Source organism: Triturus cristatus, chromosome 10 (genome assembly GCF_964204655.1).
Source record: "Triturus cristatus chromosome 10, aTriCri1.1, whole genome shotgun sequence".
Taxonomy (NCBI): domain Eukaryota; kingdom Metazoa; phylum Chordata; class Amphibia; order Caudata; family Salamandridae; genus Triturus; species Triturus cristatus.
This window is the reverse complement of record NC_140593.1, coordinates 791,964,870-791,991,349: the sequence shown is the minus strand read 5'-3', so window position 1 is coordinate 791,991,349 and position 26,480 is coordinate 791,964,870.

Sequence of the window (26,480 nt, the reverse complement as noted above, 5' to 3'; positions counted from 1 at the left end):
GACATTTTGAATCAATTTTTCTACAGTCCAAAAAATCAATTTTCTGATGAAAAACGATGACCCGGGACCTGTCGACATTTCTCCAGATTGTCAGAAATTGAATTTTTTTTATGTTTAAGTTTTTTGACTGCAAATGACTATTGCATGTAAAGTATCACTTTTGGAACAAAAACAAGTGTGTTTAGAGTCACTTTAATACCTTAAATTGGTTGAAATAGAAGCTTCTGAATAGGAGAAAAAGTCTGTAATAATGGCAATTGTGGTCACATTGGGGCTTTAAAAAGTAGTTCTTCAACATGAGGCACATTCCAAATGACATTTTGAATCAATTTTTCTACAGTCCAAAAAAATCAATTTTCTGATGAAAAACGATGACCCGACCTGTCGAAATTTCTCCAGATGGTCAGAAATGGAAATTTTTTTATGTTTAATTTTTTGACTGCAAATGACTATTCCATGTAAATTATCACTTTTGGAACAAAAACAAGTGTGTTTAGAGTCACTTTAATGCCTTAAATTGGTCGAAATAGAAGCTTCTGAATAGGAGAAAAAGTCTGTAATAATGGCAATTTTGGTCACATTGGGGCTTTAAAAAGTAGTTCTTCAACATGAGGCACATTCCAAATGACATTTTGAATCAATTTTTCTACAGTCCAATAAATCAATTTTCTGATGAAAAACTATGACCCGTGACCTGTCGAAATTTCTCCAGATGGTCAGAAATGGAAATTTTTTTATGTTTAATTTTTTGACTGCAAATGACTATTCCATGTAAATTATCACTTTTGGAACAAAAACAAGTGTGTTTAGAGTCACTTTAATGCCTGAAATTGGTCGAAATAGAAGCTTCTGAATAGGAGAAAATGTCTGTAATAAGGCAATTTTGGTCACATTGAGGCTTTAAAAAGTAGTTATTCAACATGAGGCACAATCCAAATGACATTTTAAATCAATTTTTCTACAGTCGAAAAAATCAATTTTCTGATGAAAAACGATGACCCGGGACCTGTCGAAAATCCTCCAGATGGTCAGAAATGGAAATTTTTTTATGTTTAATTTTTTGACTGCAAATGACTATTCCATGTAAATTATCACTTTTGGAACAAAAACAAGTGTGTTTAGAGTCACTGTAATGCCTTAAATTGGTCGAAATAGAAGCTTCTGAATAGGAGAAATAGTCTGTAATAATGGCAATTTTGGTCACATTGAGGCTTTAAAAAGTAGTTCTTCAACATGAGGCACATTCCAAATGACATTTTGAATCAATTTTTCTACAGTCCAAAAAATCCATTTTCTGATAAAAAACGATGACCCGTGACCTGTCGAAATTTCTCCAGATGGTCAGAAATGGAAAAAATTTTATGTTTAATTTTTTGACTGCAAATGACTATTCCATGTAAATTATCACTTTTGGAAAAAAAACAAGTGTGTTTAGAGTCACTTTAATGCCTTAAATTGGTCGAAATAGAAGCTTCTGAATAGGAGAAAAAGTCTGTAATAATGGCAATTTTGGTCACATTGGGGCTTTAAAAAGTAGTTCTTCAACATGAGGCACATTCCAAAAGACATGTTGAATCAATTTTTCTACAGTCCAAAAAAATCAATTTTTTGATGAAAAATGATGACCCGGGACCTGTCGAAATTTCTCCAGATGGTCAGAAATGGAAATTTTTTTATGTTTAATTTTTTGACTGCAAATGACTATTCCATGTAAAGTATCACTTTTGGAAAAAAAACAAGTGTGTTTCGAGTCACTTTAATGCCTTAAATTGGTCGAAATAGAAGCTTCTGAATAGGAGAAAAAGTCTGTAATAATGGCAATTTTGGTCACATTGGGGCTTTAAAAAGTAGTTCTTCAACATGAGGCACATTCCAAATGACATTTTGAATCAATTTTTCTACAGTCCAAAAAATCAATTTTCTGATGAAAAACGATGACCCGGGACCTGTCGACATTTCTCCAGATTGTCAGAAATTGAATTTTTTTTATGTTTAAGTTTTTTGACTGCAAATGACTATTCCATGTAAAGTATCACTTTTGGAACAAAAACAAGTGTGTTTAGAGTCACTTTAATGCCTTAAATTGGTTGAAATAGAAGCTTCTGAATAGGAGAAAAAGTCTGTAATAATGGCAATTTTGGTCACATTGGGGCTTTAAAAAGTAGTTCTTCAACATGAGGCACATTCCAAATGACATTTTGAATCAATTTTTCTACAGTCCAAAAAAATCAATTTTCTGATGAAAAACGATGACCCGACCTGTCGAAATTTCTCCAGATGGTCAGAAATGGAAATTTTTTTATGTTTAATTTTTTGACTGCAAATGACTATTCCATGTAAATTATCACTTTTGGAACAAAAACAAGTGTGTTTAGAGTCACTTTAATGCCTTAAATTGGTCGAAATAGAAGCTTCTGAATAGGAGAAAAAGTCTGTAATAATGGCAATTTTGGTCACATTGGGGCTTTTAAAAGTAGTTCTTCAACATGAGGCACATTCCAAATGACATTTTGAATCAATTTTTCTACAGTCCAAAAAATCAATTTTCTGATGAAAAACGATGACCCGGGACCTGTCGACATTTCTCCAGATGGTCAGAAATGGAAATTTTTTTATGTTTAAGTTTTTTGACTGCAAATGACTATTCCATGTAAAGTATCACTTTTGGAACAAAAACAAGTGTGTTTAGAGTCACTTTAATGCCTTAAATTGGTCGAAATAGAAGCTTCTGAATAGGAGAAAAAGTCTGTAATAATGGCAATTGTGGTCACATTGGGGCTTTAAAAAGTAGTTCTTCAACATGAGGCACATTCCAAATGACATTTTGAATCAATTTTTCTACAGTCCAATAAATCAATTTTCTGATGAAAAACGATGACCCGTGACCTGTCGAAATTTCTCCAGATGGTCAGAAATGGAAATTTTTTTATGTTTAATTTTTTGACTGCAAATGACTATTCCATGTAAATTATCACTTTTGGAACAAAAACAAGTGTGTTTAGAGTCACTTTAATGCCTGAAATTGGTCGAAATAGAAGCTTCTGAATAGGAGAAAATGTCTGTAATAAGGCAATTTTGGTCACATTGAGGCTTTAAAAAGTAGTTATTCAACATGAGGCACAATCCAAATGACATTTTAAATCAATTTTTCTACAGTCCAAAAAATCAATTTTCTGATGAAAAACGATGACCCGGGACCTGTCGAAAATCCTCCAGATGGTCAGAAATGGAAATTTTTTTTATGTTTAATTTTTTGACTGCAAATGACTATTCCATGTAAATTATCACTTTTGGAACAAAAACAAGTGTGTTTAGAGTCACTGTAATGCCTTAAATTGGTCGAAATAGAAGCTTCTGAATTGGAGAAATAGTCTGTAATAATGGCAATTTTGCTCACATTGAGGCTTTAAAAAGTAGTTCTTCAACATGAGGCACATTCCAAATGACATTTTGAATCAATTTTTCTACAGTCCAAAAAATCAATTTTCTGATAAAAAACGATGACCCGGGACCTGTCGAAATTTCTCCAGATGGTCAGAAATTGAAATTTTTTTATGCTTAATTTTTTGACTGCAAATGACGATTCCATGTAAAGTATCACTTTTGGAACAAAAACAAGTGTGTTTAGAGTCACTTTAATGCCTTAAATTGGTCGAAATAGAAGCTTCTGAATAGGAGAAAAAGTCTGTAATAATGGCAATTTTGGTCACATTGGGGCTTTAAAAAGTAGTTCTTCAACATGAGGCACATTCCAAATGACATTTTGAATCAATTTTTCTACAGTCCAAAAAATCAATTGTCTGATGAAAAACGATGACCCGTGACCTGTTGAAATTTCTCCAGATGGTCAGAAATGGAAAACTTTTTATGTTTAATTTTTTGACTGCAAATGACTATTCCATGTAAATTATCACTTTTGGAACAAAAACAAGTGTGTTAGAGTCACTTTAATGCCTTAAATTGGTCGAAATAGAAGCTTCTGAATAGGAGAAAAAGTCTGTAATAATGGCAATTTTGGTCACATTGGGGCTTTAAAAAGTAGTTCTTCAACATGAGGCACATTCCAAATGACATTTTGAATCCATTTTTCTACAGTCCAAAAAATCAATTTTCTGATGAAAAACGATGACCCCGGGACCTGTCGAAATTTCCCCAGATGGTCAGAAATGGAAATTTTTTAAAGTTTAATTTTTTGACTGCAAATGACTATTCCATGTAAATTATCACTTTTGGAACAAAAACAAGTGTGTTTAGACTCACTTTATAGCCTGAAATTGTCGAAATAGAAGCTTCTGAATAGGAGAAAAAGTCTGTAATAATAGTAATTTTGGTCACATTGAGGCTTTAAAAAGTAGTTATTCAACATGAGGCACATTCCAAAAGACATGTTGAATCAATTTTTCTACAGTCCAAAAAATCAATTTTCTGATGAAAAACGATGACCCGACCTGTCGAAATTTCTCCAGATGGTCAGAAATGGAAATTTTTTTATGTTTAATTTTTTGACTGCAAATGACTATTCCATGTAAATTATCACTTTTGGAACAAAAACAAGTGTGTTTAGAGTCACTTTAATGCCTTAAATTGGTCGAAATAGAAGCTTCTGAATAGGAGAAAAAGTCTGTAATAATGGCAATTTTGGTCACATTGGGGCTTTTAAAAGTAGTTCTTCAACATGAGGCACATTCCAAATGACATTTTGAATCAATTTTTCTACAGTCCAAAAAATCAATTTTCTGATGAAAAACGATGACCCGGGACCTGTCGACATTTCTCCAGATGGTCAGAAATGGAAATTTTTTTATGTTTAAGTTTTTTGACTGCAAATGACTATTCCATGTAAAGTATCACTTTTGGAACAAAAACAAGTGTGTTTAGAGTCACTTTAATGCCTTAAATTGGTCGAAATAGAAGCTTCTGAATAGGAGAAAAAGTCTGTAATAATGGCAATTGTGGTCACATTGGGGCTTTAAAAAGTAGTTCTTCAACATGAGGCACATTCCAAATGACATTTTGAATCAATTTTTCTACAGTCCAATAAATCAATTTTCTGATGAAAAACGATGACCCGTGACCTGTCGAAATTTCTCCAGATGGTCAGAAATGGAAATTTTTTTATGTTTAATTTTTTGACTGCAAATGACTATTCCATGTAAATTATCACTTTTGGAACAAAAACAAGTGTGTTTAGAGTCACTTTAATGCCTGAAATTGGTCGAAATAGAAGCTTCTGAATAGGAGAAAATGTCTGTAATAAGGCAATTTTGGTCACATTGAGGCTTTAAAAAGTAGTTATTCAACATGAGGCACAATCCAAATGACATTTTAAATCAATTTTTCTACAGTCCAAAAAAATCAATTTTCTGATGAAAAACGATGACCCGGGACCTGTCGAAAATCCTCCAGATGGTCAGAAATGGAAATTTTTTTTATGTTTAATTTTTTGACTGCAAATGACTATTCCATGTAAATTATCACTTTTGGAACAAAAACAAGTATGTTTAGAGTCACTGTAATGCCTTAAATTGGTCGAAATAGAAGCTTCTGAATTGGAGAAATAGTCTGTAATAATGGCAATTTTGCTCACATTGAGGCTTTAAAAAGTAGTTCTTCAACATGAGGCACATTCCAAATGACATTTTGAATCAATTTTTCTACAGTCCAAAAAATCAATTTTCTGATAAAAAACGATGACCCGGGACCTGTCGAAATTTCTCCAGATGGTCAGAAATTGAAATTTTTTTATGCTTAATTTTTTGACTGCAAATGACGATTCCATGTAAAGTATCACTTTTGGAACAAAAACAAGTGTGTTTAGAGTCACTTTAATGCCTTAAATTGGTCGAAATAGAAGCTTCTGAATAGGAGAAAAAGTCTGTAATAATGGCAATTTTGGTCACATTGGGGCTTTAAAAAGTAGTTCTTCAACATGAGGCACATTCCAAATGACATTTTGAATCAATTTTTCTACAGTCCAAAAAATCAATTGTCTGATGAAAAACGATGACCCAGGACCTGTCGACATTTCTCCAGATGGTCAGAAATGGAATTTTTTTTATGTTTAAATTTTTTGACTGCAAATGACTATTCCATGTAAAGTATCACTTTTGGAACAAAAACAAGTGTGTTTAGAGTCACTTTAATGCCTTAAATTGGTTGAAATACAAGCTTCTGAATAGGAGAAAAAGTCTGTAATAATGGCAATTTTGGTCACATTGGGGCTTTAAAAAGTAGTTCTTCAACATGAGGCACATTCCAAATGACATTTTGAATCAATTTTTCTACAGTCCAAAAAAATCAATTTTCTGGTGAAAAACGATGACCCGTGACCTGTCGAAATTTCTCCAGATGGTCAGAAATGGAATTTTTTTTATGTTTAAGTTTTTTGACTGCAAATGACTATTCCATGTAAAGTATCACTTTTGGAACAAAAACAAGTGTGTTTAGAGTCACTTTAGTGCCTTAAATTGGTCGAAATAGAAGCTTCTGAATAGGAGAAAAAGTCTGTAATAATGGCAATTTTGGTCACATTGGGGCTTTAAAACGTAGTTCTTCAACATGAGGCACATTCCAAATGACATTTTGAATCAATTTTTCTACAGTCCAATAAATCAATTTTCTGATGAAAAACGATGACCCGTGACCTGTCGAAATTTCTCCAGATGGTCAGAAATGGAAAATTTTTTATGTTTAATTTTTTGACTGCAAATGACTATTCCATGTAAATTATCACTTTTGGAACAAAAACAAGTGTGTTTAGAGTCACTTTAATGCCTGAAATTGGTCGAAATAGAAGCTTCTGAATAGGAGAAAATGTCTGTAATAAGGCAATTTTGGTCACATTGAGGCTTTAAAAAGTAGTTAGTCAACATGAGGCACAATCCAAATGACATTTTAAATCAATTTTTCTACAGTCCAAAAAATCAATTTTCTGATGAAAAACGATGACCCGGGACCTGTCAAAAATCCTCCAGATGGTCAGAAATGGAAATTTTTTTATGTTTAATTTTTTGACTGCAAATGACTATTCCATGTAAATTATCACTTTTGGAACAAAAACAAGTGTGTTTAGAGTCACTGTAATGCCTTAAATTGGTCGAAATAGAAGCTTCTGAATAGGAGAAATAGTCTGTAATAATGGCAATTTTGGTCACATTGAGGCTTTAAAAAGTAGTTCTTCAACATGAGGCACATTCCAAATGACATTTTGAATCAATTTTTCTACAGTCCAAAACATCAATTTTCTGATAAAAAACGATGACCCGGGACCTGTCGAAATTTCTCCAGATGGTCAGAAATTGAAATTTTTTTATGCTTAATTTTTTGACTGCAAATGACTATTCCATGTAAAGTATCACTTTTGGAACAAAAACAAGTGTGTTTAGAGTCACTTTAATGCCTTAAATTGGTCGAAATAGAATCTTCTGAATAGGAGAAAAAGTCTGTAATAATGGCAATTTTGGTCACATTGGGGCTTTAAAAAGTAGTTCTTCAACATGAGGCACATTCCAAATGACATTTTGAATCAATTTTTCTACAGTCCAAAAAATCAATTTTCTGATGAAAAACGATGACCCGGGACCTGTCGACATTTCTCCATATGGTCAGAAATGGAAATTTTTGTATGTTTAAGTTTTTTGACTGCAAATGACTATTCCATGTAAAGTATCACTTTTGGAACAAAAACAAGTGTGTTTAGAGTCACTTTAATGCCTTAAATTGGTTGAAATAGAAGCTTCTGAATAGGAGAAAAAGTCTGTAATAATGGCAATTTTGGGTACATTGGGGCTTTAAAAAGTAGTTCTTCAACATGAGGCACATTCCAAATGACATTTTGAATCAATTTTTCTACAGTCCAAAAAAATCTATTTTCTGATGAAAAACGATGACCCGTGACCTGTCGAAATTTCTCCAGATGGTCAGAAATGGAAATTTTTTTATGTTTAATTTTTTGACTGCAAATGACTATTCCATGTAAATTATCACTTTTGGAACAAAAACAAGTGTGTTTAGAGTCACTTTAATGCCTTAAATTGGTCGAAATAGAAGCTTCTGAATAGGAGAAAAAGTCTGTAATAATGGCAATTTTGGTCACATTGGGGCTTTAAAAAGTAGTTCTTCAACATGAGGCACATTCCAAATGACATTTTGAATCAATTTTTCTACAGTCCAAAAAAATCAATTTTCTGATGAAAAACGATGACCCGACCTGTCGAAATTTCTCCAGATGGTCAGAAATGGAAATTTTTTTATGTTTAATTTTTTGACTGCAAATGACTATTCCATGTAAATTATCACTTTTGGAACAAAAACAAGTGTGTTTCGAGTCACTTTAATGCCTTAAATTGGTCGAAATAGAAGCTTCTGAATAGGAGAAAAAGTCTGTAATAATGGCAATTTTGGTCACATTGAGGCTTTAAAAAGTAGTTCTTCAACATGAGGCACATTCCAAATGACATTTTGAATCAATTTTTCTACAGTCCAAAAAATCAATTTTCTGATAAAAAACGATGACCCGGGACCTGTCGAAATTTCTCCAGATGGTCAGAAATTGAAATTTTTTTATGCTTAATTTTTTGACTGCAAATGACTATTCCATGTAAAGTATCACTTTTGGAACAAAAACAAGTGTGTTTAGAGTCACTTTAATGCCTTAAATTGGTCGAAATAGAATCTTCTGAATAGGAGAAAAAGTCTGTAATAATGGCAATTTTGGTCACATTGGGGCTTTAAAAAGTAGTTCTTCAACATGAGGCACATTCCAAATGACATTTTGAATCAATTTTTCTACAGTCCAAAAAATCAATTTTCTGATGAAAAACGATGACCCGGGACCTGTCGACATTTCTCCAGATGGTCAGAAATGGAAATTTTTGTATGTTTAAGTTTTTTGACTGCAAATGACTATTCCATGTAAAGTATCACTTTTGGAACAAAAACAAGTATGTTTAGAGTCACTTTAATGCCTTAAATTGGTTGAAATAGAAGCTTCTGAATAGGAGAAAAAGTCTGTAATAATGGCAATTTTGGGTACATTGGGGCTTTAAAAAGTAGTTCTTCAACATGAGGCACATTCCAAATGACATTTTGAATCAATTTTTCTACAGTCCAAAAAAATCTATTTTCTGATGAAAAACGATGACCCGTGACCTGTCGAAATTTCTCCAGATGGTCAGAAATGGAAATTTTTTTATGTTTAATTTTTTGACTGCAAATGACTATTCCATGTAAATTATCACTTTTGGAACAAAAACAAGTGTGTTTAGAGTCACTTTAATGCCTTAAATTGGTCGAAATAGAAGCTTCTGAATAGGAGAAAAAGTCTGTAATAATGGCAATTTTGGTCACATTGGGGCTTTAAAAAGTAGTTCTTCAACATGAGGCACATTCCAAATGACATTTTTAATCAATTTTTCTACATTCCAAAAAATCAATTTTCTGATGAAAAACGATGACCCGGGACCTGTCGACATTTCTCCAGATGGTCAGAAATGGAATTTTTTTTATGTTTAAGTTTTTTGACTGCAAATGACTATTCCATGTAAAGTATCACTTTTGGAACAAAAACAAGTGTGTTTAGAGTCACTTTAATGCCTTAAATTGGTCGAAATAGAAGCTTCTGAATAGGAGAAAAAGTCTGTAATAATGGCAATTTTGGTCACATTGGGGCTTTAAAAAGTAGTTCTTCAACATGAGGCACATTCCAAATGACATTTTGAATCAATTTTTCTACAGTCCAAAAAATCAATTTTCTGATGAAAAACGATGACCCGGGACCTGTCGACATTTCTCCAGATTGTCAGAAATTGATTTTTTTTTATGTTTAAGTTTTTTGACTGCAAATGACTATTGCATGTAAAGTATCACTTTTGGAACAAAAACAAGTGTGTTTAGAGTCACTTTAATGCCTTAAATTGGTCGAAATAGAAGCTTCTGAATAGGAGAAAAAGTCTGTGGCAATTTTGGTCACATTGGGGCTTTAAAAAGTAGTTCTTCAACATGAGGCACATTCCAAATGACATTTTGAATCAATTTTTCTACAGTCCAATAAATCAATTTTCTGATGAAAAACTATGACCCGTGACCTGTCGAAATTTCTCCAGATGGTCAGAAATGGAAATTTTTTTATGTTTAATTTTTTGACTGCAAATGACTATTCCATGTAAATTATCACTTTTGGAACAAAAACAAGTGTGTTTAGAGTCACTTTAATGCCTGAAATTGGTCAAAATAGAAGCTTCTGAATAGGAGAAAATGTCTGTAATAAGGCAATTTTGGTCACATTGAGGCTTTAAAAAGTAGTTATTCAACATGAGGCACAATCCAAATGACATTTTAAATCAATTTTTCTACAGTCGAAAAAATCAATTTTCTGATGAAAAACGATGACCCGGGACCTGTCGAAAATCCTCCAGCTGGTCAGAAATGGAAATTTTTTTATGTTTAATTTTTTGACTGCAAATGACTATTCCATGTAAATTATCACTTTTGGAACAAAAACAAGTGTGTTTAGAGTCACTGTAATGCCTTAAATTGGTCGAAATAGAAGCTTCTGAATAGGAGAAATAGTCTGTAATAATGGCAATTTTGGTCACATTGAGGCTTTAAAAAGTAGTTCTTCAACATGAGGCACATTCCAAATGACATTTTGAATCAATTTTTCTACAGTCCAAAAAATCAATTTTCTGATAAAAAACGATGACCCGTGACCTGTTGAAATTTCTCCAGATGGTCAGAAATGGAAAAAATTTTATGTTTAATTTTTTGACTGCAAATGACTATTCCATGTAAATTATCACTTTTGGAAAAAAAACAAGTGTGTTTAGAGTCACTTTAATGCCTTAAATTGGTCGAAATAGAAGCTTCTGAATAGGAGAAAAAGTCTGTAATAATGGCAATTTTGGTCACATTGGGGCTTTAAAAAGTAGTTCTTCAACATGAGGCACATTCCAAATGACATTTTGAATCCATTTTTCTACAGTCCAAAAAATCAATTTTCTGATGAAAAACGATGACCCGGGACCTGTCGACATTTCTCCAGATGGTCAGAAATGGAAATTTTTTTATGTTTAAGTTTTCTGACTGCAAATGACTATTCCATGTAAAGTATCACTTTTGGAACAAAAACAAGTGTGTTTAGAGTCACTTTAATGCCTTAAATTGGTCGAAATAGAAGCTTCTGAATAGGAGAAAAAGTCTGTAATAATGGCAATTTTGGTCACATTGGGGCTTTAAAAAGTAGTTCTTCAACATGAGGCACATTCCAAATGACATTTTGAATCAATTTTTCTACAGTCCAAAAAAATCAATTTTCTGATGAAAAACGATGACCCGTGACCTGTTGAAATTTCTCCAGATGGTCAGAAATGGAAAACTTTTTATGTTTAATTTTTTGACTGCAAATGACTATTCCATGTAAATTATCACTTTTGGAACAAAAGCAAGTGTGTTTAGAGTCACTTTAATGCCTTAAATTGGTCGAAATAGAAGCTTCTGAATAGGAGAAAATGTCTGTAATAATGGCAATTTTGGTCACATTGAGGCTTCATAAAGTAGTTATTCAACATGAGGCACAATCCAAATGACATTTTGAATCAATTTTTCTACAGTCCAAAAAACTCAATTTTCTGATGAAAAACGATGACCCGGGACCTGTCGACATTTCTCCAGATGGTCAGAAATGGAAATTTTTTTATGTTTAAGTTTTTTGACTGCAAATGACTATTCCATGTAAAGTATCACTTTTGGAACAAAAACAAGTGTGTTTAGAGTCACTTTAATGCCTTAAATTGGTTGAAAATAGAAGCTTCTGAATAGGAGAAAAAGTCTGTAATAATGGCAATTTTGGGTACATTGGGGCTTTAAAAAGTAGTTCTTCAACATGAGGCACATTCCAAATGACATTTTGAATCAATTTTTCTACAGTCCAAAAAAATCAATTTTCTGATGAAAAACGATGACCCGTGACCTGTCGAAATTTCTCCAGATGGTCAGAAATGGAAATTTTTTTATGTTTAATTTTTTGACTGCAAATGACTATTCCATGTAAATTATCACTTTTGGAACAAAAACAAGTGTGTTTAGAGTCACTTTAATGCCTTAAATTGGTCGAAATAGAAGCTTCTGAATAGGAGAAAAAGTCTGTAATAATGGCAATTTTGGTCACATTGGGGCTTTAAAAAGTAGTTCTTCAACATGAGGCACATTCCAAATGACATTTTGAATCAATTTTTCTACAGTCCAAAAAATCAATTTTCTGATGAAAAACGATGACCCGGGACCTGTCGACATTTCTCCAGATGGTCAGAAATGGAAATTTTTTTATGTTTAAGTTTTTTGACTGCAAATGACTATTCCATGTAAAGTATCACTTTTGGAACAAAAACAAGTGTGTTTAGAGTCACTTTAATGCCTTAAATTGGTCGAAATAGAAGCTTCTGAATAGGAGAAAAAGTCTGTAATAATGGCAATTTTGGTCACATTGGGGCTTTAAAAAGTAGTTCTTCAACATGAGGCACATTCCAAATGACATTTTGAATCAATTTTTCTACAGTCCAATAAATCAATTTTCTGATGAAAAACGATGACCCGTGACCTGTCGAAATTTCTCCAGATGGTCAGAAATGGAAAAATTTTTATGTTTAATTTTTTGACTGCAAATGACTATTCCATGTAAATTATCACTTTTGGAACAAAAACAAGTGTGTTTAGAGTCACTTTAATGCCTGAAATTGGTCGAAATAGAAGCTTCTGAATAGGAGAAAATGTCTGTAATAAGGCAATTTTGGTCACATTGAGGCTTTAAAAAGTAGTTATTCAACATGAGGCACAATCCAAATGACATTTTGAATCAATTTTTCTACAGTCCAAAAAATCAATTTTCTGATGAAAAACGATGACCCGGGACCTGTCGACATTTCTCCAGATGGTCAGAAATGGAAATTTTTTTATGTTTAAGTTTTCTGACTGCAAATGACTATTCCATGTAAAGTATCACTTTTGGAACAAAAACAAGTGTGTTTAGAGTCACTTTAATGCCTTAAATTGGTCGAAATAGAAGCTTCTGAATAGGAGAAAAAGTCTGTAATAATGGCAATTTTGGTCACATTGGGGCTTTAAAAAGTAGTTCTTCAACATGAGGCACATTCCAAATGACATTTTGAATCAATTTTTCTACAGTCCAAAAAAATCAATTTTCTGATGAAAAACGATGACCCGTGACCTGTTGAAATTTCTCCAGATGGTCAGAAATGGAAAACTTTTTATGTTTAATTTTTTGACTGCAAATGACTATTCCATGTAAATTATCACTTTTGGAACAAAAGCAAGTGTGTTTAGAGTCACTTTAATGCCTTAAATTGGTCGAAATAGAAGCTTCTGAATAGGAGAAAATGTCTGTAATAATGGCAGTTTTGGTCACATTGAGGCTTCATAAAGTAGTTATTCAACATGAGGCACAATCCAAATGACATTTTGAATCAATTTTTCTACAGTCCAAAAAACTCAATTTTCTGATGAAAAACGATGACCCGTGACCTGTCGAAATTTCTCCAGATGGTCAGAAATGGACATTTTTTAATGTTTAATTTTTTGACTGCAAATGACTATTCAATGTAAATTATCACTTTTGGAACAAAAACAAGTGTGTTTAGAGTCACTTTAATGCCTTAAATTGGTTGAAAATAGAAGCTTCTGAATAGGAGAAAAAGTCTGTAATAATGGCAATTTTGGGTACATTGGGGCTTTAAAAAGTAGTTCTTCAACATGAGGCACATCCCAAATGACATTTTGAATCAATTTTTCTACAGTCCAAAAAAATCAATTTTCTGATGAAAAACGATGACCCGTGACCTGTCGAAATTTCTCCAGATGGTCAGAAATGGAAATTTTTTTATGTTTAATTTTTTGACTGCAAATGACTATTCCATGTAAATTATCACTTTTGGAACAAAAACAAGTGTGTTTAGAGTCACTTTAATGCCTTAAATTGGTCGAAATAGAAGCTTCTGAATAGGAGAAAAAGTCTGTAATAATGGCAATTTTGGTCACATTGGGGCTTTAAAAAGTAGTTCTTCAACATGAGGCACATTCCAAATGACATTTTTAATCAATTTTTCTACAGTCCAAAAAATCAATTTTCTGATGAAAAACGATGACCCGGGACCTGTCGACATTTCTCCAGATGGTCAGAAATGGAAATTTTTTTATGTTTAAGTTTTTTGACTGCAAATGACTATTCCATGTAAAGTATCACTTTTGGAACAAAAACAAGTGTGTTTAGAGTCACTTTAATGCCTTAAATTGGTTGAAAATAGAAGCTTCTGAATAGGAGAAAAAGTCTGTAATAATGGCAATTTTGGGTACATTGGGGCTTTAAAAAGTAGTTCTTCAACATGAGGCACATTCCAAATGACATTTTGAATCAATTTTTCTACAGTCCAAAAAAATCAATTTTCTGATGAAAAACGATGACCCGTGACCTGTCGAAATTTCTAGGGGTGGGCGGAATTTGCGGAATTAACCTCCGCAAATTATCGCGAGATTGCAGAAAATCTCCGCAAACACGCCGGAAATATCGCGAAGATGCGGAAGTTTTTTGCCGCCTGTTCGCGGTATTTTTTGCGTGTTCGCGGGTCGCCAACTTACCCATGCGGTCGCTCATGGGCGCGGCCATCTTGTTTTCACTTGTCCCGCCCTCTAGCGTTGTTTACTTCCTGTTCCGGGTCGCGCAATGCATGTTCGCGGTCGATATTTCCTGTTCGCGATCGCTTTTACTTGATCGCGTTGCTTTTTGCTTGCTCAGGGAGAAAATATCGCGCGAACTTGCGCACGTGGTCGCAACGGGCGCGGCCATCTTGTTTTCCACTCTATTGCATGGTTCTGGGGCCTGATTTTCAATCCTCCCTAAATCTTTTCAATCCTTTGTTTATAGCCACTTTTTTCGGATCTTTATTACTTATTATTTCTCTAACTATTTTCCTGCCTCTATATTTTTGGTTTTTGTGTACCTTTTTTTTTGTTTTTTAGCTACTTTTTCTCTTTGTATTGCCTGCTATTTATTTCCTTTACTCCTTTATTTATTTTACCTTTTCTTTCCCGCCCCGTCCCCAGAACCATGTCCAAGGGCAGGGCTGTTCGCCGGCGCAGCCAGAGCCGCGACCGCCTTCCTTGCGGAAGGCGGCGCCCACAAGGGGTGCATGCACGGGCCTTATTTGGGGAGGCGGAGTTGGCTGCACTAATTTTCTTTGTGCAGCGCCACCTCCCCTCAACCCTGGCAGCAGGTGGCAGGCCTGGGTCCGGGTACGGCCTCCGGGAGCGTCGGCAGCGGTGGGGGAAGGTGCGCCGGGCAGTGTCTCGCATCTCTGGGGTCCGGCGCACCCAGGCACAGCTGACGCACCGGTGGTCCGACATCCTGGACCGTGAGCAGGACCTGCTGGACCTGCTAGGAGTGGAGGTCCCGGGGCTTGGTGAGTACCTATGTAATTATTACAACTTTGTGTCTGTTCTTCTGCTCTATGTTATATATTGCGAATATCTTTTTTTCCTTCCAACCAGATAGAATGTTGCTGCTTGCAATACATTCCAGGTTAATAATGTTTAAAAGTCTTCTGTGATTATGACACAGGTGCTCTTCTGCGCTACTACTAATCTTACTTGTTTGCAGCTTTGCGTTTGCGCTTGCTTAGCGTGATTCTTTACGAGTTTATTTTAGAGAAATTAAGTTACGTAATGCTACAGTGACTCATGTCCACTCCTTACTTTGTCCTGTCACTAATAGATAGGGGCGGATTGATACATAGGTTTAGGTACTTTGTATGAGCTTCTAATTGGTTAGTGGTATGCGTGATGCCCCCTCACTCAGTTACGTGACGTGCTGCTAGTACGCCAGTCTTTAGAACCTTTCTAGTTTGTTCAATGAGTGGAGGTAGGCTTTGCAGTTACTTAGCAGTAGCAGATGAGCATCAATCAAACCAAAATTGTGTATATACAAAAAATGTAGTCATGTTAATGTGTCCTCCATGATTGGATCATACACATTGTTGAGGAATACAGTCGAAATGCATACTTAATGTACAATTGGCATGCCTGGAATAGGTGGGCTAGGTTGGGTGGTAGGTTGTACTAATACTTAGGCTTACTTGTAACTTAGTTTTCTGGAATCAGAATGGAAGAATGGATTACTGTTGATAAATAGTAACTTAAGTAGTCGAACTGCGAATCCCCCGATATTACATGTTGACCAGATGAGATCGGTCAATGTAGTTATTGCAATTGTTTACATAAGTGTTTTTTGACCGTTGTTGAAAAAAATTGTATTTGCTTAAGTTGACACCATCCATCAATGTTTGTCTTTCTTATATCTTTCCTGTTCATCAGCACCCAGGGGCAGACGGGCAGGGACTGGGCAGTCGGCGGGACAGGAACACCACGAGGAGGACACCGCTGAGGGCTCCTCTGCTGGCCCCAGTAAGTCATCTTGTTTTTAATAATATTTCTTATTCCATGACTTTTACTGCCCCATTTCTCCCGAACTATAGTGTGTTTCCAAATGCTATTTTTTACCACCAATTATCCTTCGATCTGTACGGTTTCAAAAAGCTTATCCCTGCCTCCGCTATGATGATGACTGAGTACTACTACATACTATCAGTCTGTCTGTCTGTACTGTAGTAGCTAGTCTTGCCCAGTGCCACTCTTTGTGAAAGGTTGTAATATAAAACTCATATTCACCAGTAGCTCGTACAATCCGTTGGGTCGTTGTCTTGTACTACTTTTTACTCTTGTTGATGTTTAGGCTTTGAAAATTCACAGCAACAGCCCTACCAGATTTCTTAATATTTTGATATGATACCCTATAGGACATACAACTGTTGTAGGGATCTTGCACATACATTTGCACCAGAAAATAGGATGTTGGTGATGGTAGGTTGGACCTTCCTTGCACACCTCAATCAGAAATTCCGCACCCACCACAATTCCACTGCTTGACTATAGTACTGTCTTGTCATACCTATTAGGTCTCGGAACCCTCCCCCCAAGACAACCAACAAGTAGACAACCCAGAACATTAACACACCCAACCTCTATCGTGGAAGCAATTCACATGCACACCCTTACTTTAATTTGCTCAATCGTGTAAGTTAGTCCACTCCACACCAAATACCACAAAGTCTATGTAAGTTTAAAATTTTTATTTCAATTTGAGAAGGTCTGTACACTGTTATCTTAGCAGCACCAACCGGCAAATCAATAACATTAAAACAAAATACATTGTTACACTAATACAGTTGGGAATTAAATCATGATAACTGAAGTGGTGGAAGGCAGCACCACCATCCCATAGCAATTTAGTTTATATACATTTATAAATGAAGATGTGAGTGAAGGGACCCCTCACCTCAGAAGAACCTAGTACTGGTAGTTGGTGCATCGTTCAGAAGCTCTGGTTCGTAGAAGCGAATCTTGCGTCTGTAATGCGAAAAAAGGAAATGGTGTGCGTTAGTATATTGCAACTTGCAAGCATTTCTCAGCCGTGCCAAAAAGTGTAGCATCTATGGATAAGCAATATGGACTAACAGTAACAGTAGTACACCAGTTCTTCCTAAAAAAGTGGCTTGTTAATGTTTGTTGACCGCCTGTACGCAGCGCGTAGACTAGACAGTAGCAGTGTGAGGCAGGTCATGTGGGCTCAAAGGTGTCTTAAGAAGCTGCAAGGTAAAGGTAACGTCACATGTGCATGGCTAGGGCTAATCAAGCAAATGCTACAATGATCATATAACTTAGTGTCTACTCTACTACTACCTGATTTGTACTAGTGATTTATGTTAGTATTAACTCATTTTTCAACCTTGCTACTGATCAATAGGGGGGAGGTGTATATGTTGCCTAATAAATGTGTAATGTTTTCTAGGCGCACTACCGACCACCATTGCTGGGGCCAGCGAAGGCGACGCAGAGGGCGAGGATGCGGCAGTTGCAGATAGCAACGGAGGGGGAGTGGCAGCACCAGTGGCAGGCGGTGGTAAGTTAGATTCATAATCTTTAACTATTGTTGAACTTGACAGCACACTCACTGCAAAGGTGTACTGTATGTATATGTATACTGTAAAGTTGTGAATTAGGGCCCCATTAGGATGGTGGGCGTATTGCCCCCGCCGGGCTGGCTGGAATTCACTGCCGTCACAGCAGGGGCAAACCTCCCGCCATCCCTGTAGAAAATATTCAGACATGTCTAGGCGGAAAAGGGTTCAATATGGCGGTGGTGTCTCTCTCACCACACCGGCAGCCATATAATCTGCATTTTGGAATGCCTTTGCGTGGCGGCATTACCGTCCGCCACGGAAAGGCATGCACACATTGCAGAGTATGCTTGGGGGCCCCCATGGAGGGTACCTACCGATGCTATGGTACCCCCCGACTTTCAAAGCAAAACGTGACAGGCTCCGTGCGAGGCCCGTCATGTTGTGCTTGGAAAAGCAGCACAACATTTTAGCATTGCTTTCAGCGTCACTGTGCCGGGCGCATCATCCTAATTAATTGTCCCCACGGGACCCCCACCCTTTTTAGCAGTCGGATGGCGGGCGGACAAAGTCCGCCCGCTATCCGATGTCGTAAGTAAGTATGAGTTCTTGGGGACGTTTGAAGAGTGAACTAGAAGACTAGAATTCCCTTTAATTGGTATAGGACTAGGAGCCAGAGTATTGAGTAACCAATGGCCTCATCTATCTGATTTCAACTCCGCTTTGAAAGTTTTATGGAGAAGAGCACCTGGTGCACTGTTCAACTAAAAAGTGTAAGACAGGTGGAAGGAAGAAGGACGGGCGACATTTAAAATGTTATGTACTACTGTGCTTTATTTTATAGTGCTACTCTACCATGCCACTATGTGTATAAATAATTACCTTGTCCTACTGTTTTATTAAGACTATATTTTACAATTGTCTTGTTTTTTTCTTTTTGATACACAGCTACTCCGAAAATCAACCGGAAGGAGTTGGCCGCCAAGGCACGGCGCCGGAAGCTGGAGGCAATCCAGCAGGAATACCGGCGGCTGGTGGTCCTAGCCGAGGAGGAGGAGGAGAGTGCAGCAGCAATTGAAGCCTCCTCCAGTGCCCCGGGCCCCAGCCACCGCCCTCCAGCGGTACGGCGCCACCGTCTGGCGGCTGCCCGCCGCCACCGTGCCATCTCCGGTGCCCCCCCCCCACTGTGGTTGCAACTGCCGCGGCCTTAGACGCCGCGTCGCCCATTTAGAGGACCAGATTCGTGTCCTCCTCCAGTCCCGCCCCACCAGTTAGTCCCTGTCACTGCCCCTTTTTTAATTCCTGTTTGTTTCCTCACTCGTTTGGGCGTTCTCTATTTCTATGGACAGTCGTTGGGGTTAGGGAGGGGGGTGGGTCAGCTTTTGTGGGTTTAGTTTATTTGTTAGGGTCAATTAAATATATTTTTCTATGTTACATGCAATGTTGTTAATGTTTTGTAGGTGGGGTAACTGTTTTACATCACACTGTTTCTTTGCTGGTGCATGGCCGCCCATAGCGTGTGTTTGATTTCAATAATTTGCTGACTGTATAAGACACAAACAGATAGATGCGACACACCTCACTCATTGACTGGTCCTACTATGCATTCTTTGGAGTGGTGTTTGAAACTGACATCATTGACAACATGTCCATTATTGATTCTGCCTCCCCCAAACTTCTCTCTTACCGGTGCTTGATGTTTATGTCCAACTGTGGCACAGCACTGGCTGCATGGTGAAGATGGTTTCCTTTTTCATACATGCCATGATTGGGGTGGTGGTGGTAGTATAGTAGTAGTATACACTGGCAGGGTAGCAGCATTTCCAAAAAAAGAAAAGGAGATAGTCAATCGCCTTTGAGAGACTGTTAGAGGAGTAGTTGAATGAAGTACATCACAGAATTTACCGAGCAACAATTATATGCTCAAATATTTGACAAAAAAAATGAATGCTGGATATTATGAGGATAGCCTACTAGACAGAGTTACAAACTATAGTTTTGTCGACTTGGCTATGCCTACAGTCTAACAGTTAGTGCTGTATATGAGGAATGACAACAAACAAATCAAATCAATGCCGGCAATTCATGCTGAGGTATATGTTCCTTTGTTAAATAAAATAACCTGTGAAATATCCTACGCATGGGTGGGCAAGCAGAAGAAGATCATCGCTCTGCATTGAAATTGAAGTAGTGTTGCTTTCACCACATCCGCCCCAGCAAGTGTGTGATTAAGTATTGGTGTACATTTAATTTAGTTACACCTCGACAATAAGTCACACAGCCCGGGGGAAGAGGGTTAGGGTCCGTTGATTGGATGGGAAGGGGGATTTTGGGAAAGGTTTGACATAGAAAAACAGTATGCATACATAGACAAACAAACGACAATCATTGAAGACTACCATACCATATCCATTCCATATGTTAAGGTATAAAAAAGGAAATGCATGCATGATGAGACCCGGATTACATACACTTCTATTTCTTGTTCTGTTCCGGCCTTAAAACTTTAACAGATAGCAAATAGAAATTTTAAATATTGGTAGTGAAGAATCGTAAACACAGAGCAAACGTAATGATGATTGATAATAACAACTCCAAGAACACACTGTTGTAAAGAATGTATACAAGATATTAATCAAATTATTTAAAAGAAGTGAAAAGTGGATACTGTTACTGTGTTATCCTGGTCAAAAATGTGGACTGGTTTTTTGCATCTCGGCATTCCTCTTGCTCCTCTCGTCCATCAATCTTGGGTGTGTCGCCTCACCACTCGCCACTGCCCGGCTGGAATAAAAAGGTGATTGATTGGTAAGGTAATTAATATGCATTGTAATGTTTTACAAAGTTTTGGACAAGGCCCGGCCTGTAATTTTAGATTGAAAACCAAAGGGGATATTCAGAAAGAAAGTGAAAACAAATGCACAAGTGATGGTGTAGTGCAACAAGAACACTTTCCGAGGTGGCATGTATGCATATGCATCATCTCTACTGTAGTCTGTTTCCAGCATAGACCTTCAACAGTAACAGGAGAGATCAGGCCCACAGTGCTTACCATTAGCACATCCTACGTTAACACTTTAGAGTCCTTTTTTTTTTTCTCTCAAAGAGTTGGACAAACGCAAAGCACATTATCCATTCCAGACATAGCATTTTACAGTTAAAGTTAGTAAAATCAATGCACTGCAGTCATCCCACCGCTACACTCTATTCAACTTCTACACAGACATTTGGGTGTGCTGTGGTTGTGGTTCACGTGTTTACCTTTAGGCTTTTCCGTTTTATGCCACTCATGAAACATCCTCCTGACTTCATCATCAGCTCTGATACTTCTACTGACTGAAGATCGGCCTGCAGTACAAGTGTAATTTTTAGAACACAACAAGAGTAGAAATATAAATATTACTGACTTGAGTCATTCTTTATTGTGTACAGAAAGATAGATTAACACTAGTACACTTTGACATCATTCACTTTGTGCACAACAAACAACGCAAACACAAAGATCAATAGCTCAGAGTCAGGTGTCCAATGCATGCCATTAATTATCATCATTTATTACCTGTTACTTCTCATCTTAAGTTAACGGGCCGTCTCTTTCGCCATCATCATGACGGACGGTGCTGTTTAAGTCACAGTCATTTGCATTGCGCAGCAGATTGAGTGAGTCCCCTTCCTGTATTGAATTAAAAGCAATGTATCACCAAGATGCAGGAGAAGTACACATTTCTTGTTTGCCAGAAGAGGAAAATTAGTAATTACTAGTGTGTTCTGTAGAAAGTTGATTAGTGGCAGTGCACAATTACATCAATTCATGCGAAACACACCACAAAATCTACATCATTCAGTCTGCTATTCTGCGGCCAATGCATGGCATCAATCATTACCTGTTGCATCTCATCTCGTTAACGCTGCAGGCCGTCTCTTTCGCCATCATCATGATGGACGGTGCTGTTAAGTCACAGTCATTTGCATTGCGCAGATTGAGTGAGTGCCCTTCCTGTATTGAATTAAAAGCAATGTATCACCAAGATGCAGGAGAGAAGTACACATTTCTTGTTTGCCAGAAGAGGAAAATTAGTAATTACTAGTGTGTTCTGTAGAAAGTTGATTAGTGGCAGTGCACAATTACATCAATTCATTCATGCGCAACACACACAACAACATCTACATCACTCAGTCTGCTTTTCTGCGGACAATGCATGGCATCAATCATTACCTGTTGCATCTTATTTTCAGTTAATGGCCAGTCTCTCTCGGCTCTGAAGGAGGATAGCTATAGAAGTCATTAGATTCATGGTCCACTTGTTTTGGAAGGACGAGGAAAGTTTGAATTTGTTGTTACCATCATCCAATCATCATTCATGAGGGAAATGGAATTGACCAGGAGATGCAGTATGATCGAGCGGAGGAGCTGGATTCTGAGGACTGTAGTGTCAAATGGCAGACACCTGAAACTTGTATCTTAAATTAGAAGATTAGAAGACGGTGATAATGCATTGGTTGCGATTCACAAGTTTATAACCGGAACAACAGACACAAACAAAGGGGGAAAAAAGGGAGGAAGACAGTAAGTGCGAGCCTAATTGTCAGGGAAGTATAGCTCGTCCTCAAACTCTGGGGGATCGTCCAGTAGTAGGTAATCATCTGACACAATACTTCCATCACCTGAGCCGCTGTCCTCATCTTCCTCTGTTGATTCATGCATTGTGTAATTCGGTGGTATGAAGTGCTGATTCATTTTGATCATTGTTAACCTCTCCACGTTTTTGGGAGATAGACTGGTCCTTCTCAAGGTTACAATGGAACCAGCAGCACTGAAAACACGTTCGGAAGAGACACTTGCGACAGGGCAAGCCAGATAGCTTATTGCCAGCCTGCTGAGCTGTGGCCATTCAGACCTTTTCCTATACCAATACTGCACTGGGTTTTGATCAACGTACACCTCTGTTGGGTCGTCCAGATAGGCCTGGACCATCCGCTCAATGTTCAGGGTTGCTGCTGGTAAGCTTTTGTGCTGTTTTTTCTGTGCATCAGCACTGTGCTTACGGCCCATCTTTACATACCAATCTGATAATGATTGTACTCGGCTGAATGATCCAGTTATTGTTTTTGTAGTCGATGGTGATGGTGAGTGTTGCGATTGTGAGCCAACCGCACTGCCCTCAGCCGACGAAGTTGCACTTGATTCTGCATGGCCTGCTTCAGTATCAGTACTTGTTGTGGGTTGATGTGGCGGGCTTTTAATTAGCAGCCCTTCGTTTTCAAACTTGATGGCTGCTTCAGCTATACAACTTTTGTAGCGGGCAACATCAGTGTCGGAAAAAGAAAGGAATAGTCCTAATTTTGCACGTGGATCCAGAATTGTGGCACAAATGTAATGGTCTTGTGACAAAATTTTATTTTGTATCCTTACATTTTCTGATAAGCGCCTGGATAAGCTCTCCACCAAGTCATGGGCTTGCCTTCTGTCCTCTACACCTTTGTAGGATTCAGACACATTATTCAGCTCATGCTCTAGCATTTGCAACAATGGGATCGCTTGGCCCATTGTACAGTCCTCCTTGCTGACTTCACGTGTGAAGACCTCAAAAGGAGACAGCATCTCAGTCAGGCATTGAATTAGGGTCCATTGCTCCCTCTGAAGGGTCATGCCTTTAACACTAGCATCACTGCTTCTGTACCAGACATAATCATTGAGTGACCTGTGCTGTTCGTACAGACGATCAAGCATGTAATACGTTGAGTTCCAACGTGTTGCCACCTCCTGGATGAGTGCCTTGACTGGCACCCTACGCTCACGTTGGAGGATCCTCAGCTGCTTCCGAGCTTTAAAAGAATGGCTGAAATGAGTGCATATTCTTCGGCAGATGGACAGTAAATTGCTTACTATGGGTTCTTTTTTCAGAAAGTCTTGCACTATAATGTTTATGCAGTGTGCCAAACACGGAACCCTGAAATAGGAACCAAGTTCCATGGCCTTAAGTACATTACTGCCATTGTCTGTGGCAACAAAACCAATACCAAGCCCTCTGGGCTGCAGCCATTCCAAAACCTTGGTGCGAAACTCTTCTAAAATGTTTTCAGCCGTATGAGATTTCTCCATGGCGAACATGGCTACAGTTGCATGTTTCCGAGTACCTTCAAAAATCGCAGCTGTGTCAACAACACCTCGTGCAGATAGTTGATCTTTAACCCCCACAAAAGAGATCCAGTGTGCAGTGATACACATGTAATCTGTGGCTTGGCAACTGGTCCACATGTCTGTTGTCAGGTGGATATTGTGCACAGCACTCTTCTGCAAAGCTTGTCCAACCAATTCCAGCACATCATGATGTAGTGCCGGAACAGCAATTCTTGCGAAATAGGACCGGCTTGGAACTTTCCATTTCGGGCAGATGGCAGACACAAATTCAAGGAAACCCACCCCTTCCACAAATGAAAAAGGAAGAAGGTCCAGCGCTAACATTTTAGCCAGCTTCGCATTGTACAATCGTGCCGTTGGGTGGTTGCGTTGGAACTGCCCCTCCAACCTAAACATGCTGTCAATGGTAGGCTGGCTTACTTTCCTTAGTGGTGCCATTAACCCACTAAGGCTCAACGACACAGATTGTCTCATTGAGGTACTCGCCGCCGGTCGCCTTGGTGTCTCACCCACACTCTGAGTATGGCTCTTACTGCGGTGCCACTCTGATGTTACTGAGGAGGATGTGGGCGTTACCACTGCAGTGACTGCACTACTGGAGACAGGGCTAGAAATGCCTCCCTGTTCTTCACCTGCCACCACAATAATATCGCTCCCTGATTCCTGACCAACTTCAAAGGGTTTAGTTTTCCTACTTTCTTTTAACTTAAGTAGGTGATCCTCCCACACAATAGTGTGGTGTATTCTGAGATGACTTGCTTGTCCTCCGGTACCATAGTTTGTACCAAGCTTACCACGCCGAACACCTTGCCGACAAATTGCGCATATAGCAATGTTCTCCTCCTTGGCGCTAACAGAAAAGAAGTCCCAAACTGGGGAGGAGAACTTTCTGGCACTGCTGGATGTGCCACTTTCAACACCAGATGAACTTGAGGGGGTCCTTGAAAATATGTGACCCTGTCCACCTACACTGTGACTTTTACTACCACTTCCTACTGAGGTGGTTGAGCTGGATGTAGGTCCCTGCCGGGCCTTGGAAAATATGGCAGCTGGAGGTAGTGGTGGTGTAACCTGTGTTGGTGAGATCCGTGCTGCATCCCACTCAGTAGCAGCCTTTCTGGATAGGGTTAGAATGTCGGTCTCCAATCCCTTTGGGGCGGGAGTAATGTGCGTGATGACTGGCTCGTCTTCATCATCATCACCCCCCTCTTCTACATCTACCTCCATAACTCTAAGTTTTTCTGGGACCTTCCTTTTCAGAAGCAATGTCTTGTGGCGTACTTCACTCTCAGACCGAGCTGGTGGGACCCAAGTGTCATCACGATCATCAGAAGCGGGGCTTGAAGAAGAAGATGATGGACTAAGCCTCCTTTTCCTTGCTGGTGGTCTGGAAGACAATAGATGTTCTGAAACAGTGGTTTGACTTCGCTCCGCTTTGTCTGCAGGAAGCTCGATTTCCTGAAATGCCCCTACGTCAGGAGCAACAACTACTATGGTGGGCTGTTGTGGCGGCTGCTGCTGTTCTGGTTGCGGCGGCTGCTGCTGCTGTTCTGGTTGCGGCGGCTGCTGCTGCTGGTCTGGTTGCGGCGGCTGCTGCTGTTCTGGTTGCGCCGGCTGCTGCTGCTGTTCTGGTTGCGCCGGCTGATGCTGCTGTTCTGGTTGCGCCGGCTGCTGCTGCTGTTCTGGTTGCGCCGGCTGCTGCTGCTGTTCTGGTTGCGCCGGCTGCTGCTGCTGTTCTGGTTGCGCCGGCTGCTGCTGCTGTTCTGGTTGCGCCGGCTGCTGCTGCTGTTCTTGTTGCGGCGGCTGCACACTGATCTGCTGAGTTTGCGCCTGCGTTGAACTTGATTGTGTACTACTTTGCGGTAATGACATTTCTTCAACATCGCTGCCCGTTAGTAGACTGGCTACCTCTGCGACAGTAAAGCCCTTGGGCCTAGGTTGGTGGGGTTGCTGGACCGCTGTGCTGCTCCCAGCTTGGTTCCCGGACAACGCTTTGGTGCCAAAAAAAACCTTGGCCGGCACACCACCAGTCGTGGTTAATGGCACTTCCTTTTTCTGTTCCTTCTTCTCACCAGCAACTTTCTTGGTACTGGACCTGGTACCTTTCTTTGGGGCCATCTTATTCCGACGTCAGGCAGGAGGCAGATGCACAACAAGTTCTGGTCACACGTGGGCGTGATGCGCAGCAGGACTTCTGTCTGGCTGGCAGTACAACGGGTAGCCAGGTGATGCCGATGACACCTCCTACTCTGTCTTTTGTGCACCTAAAAGCAAAGAAGACAGGAGAAGAACATCAGTGAAATGTTGCATTTGTTTTT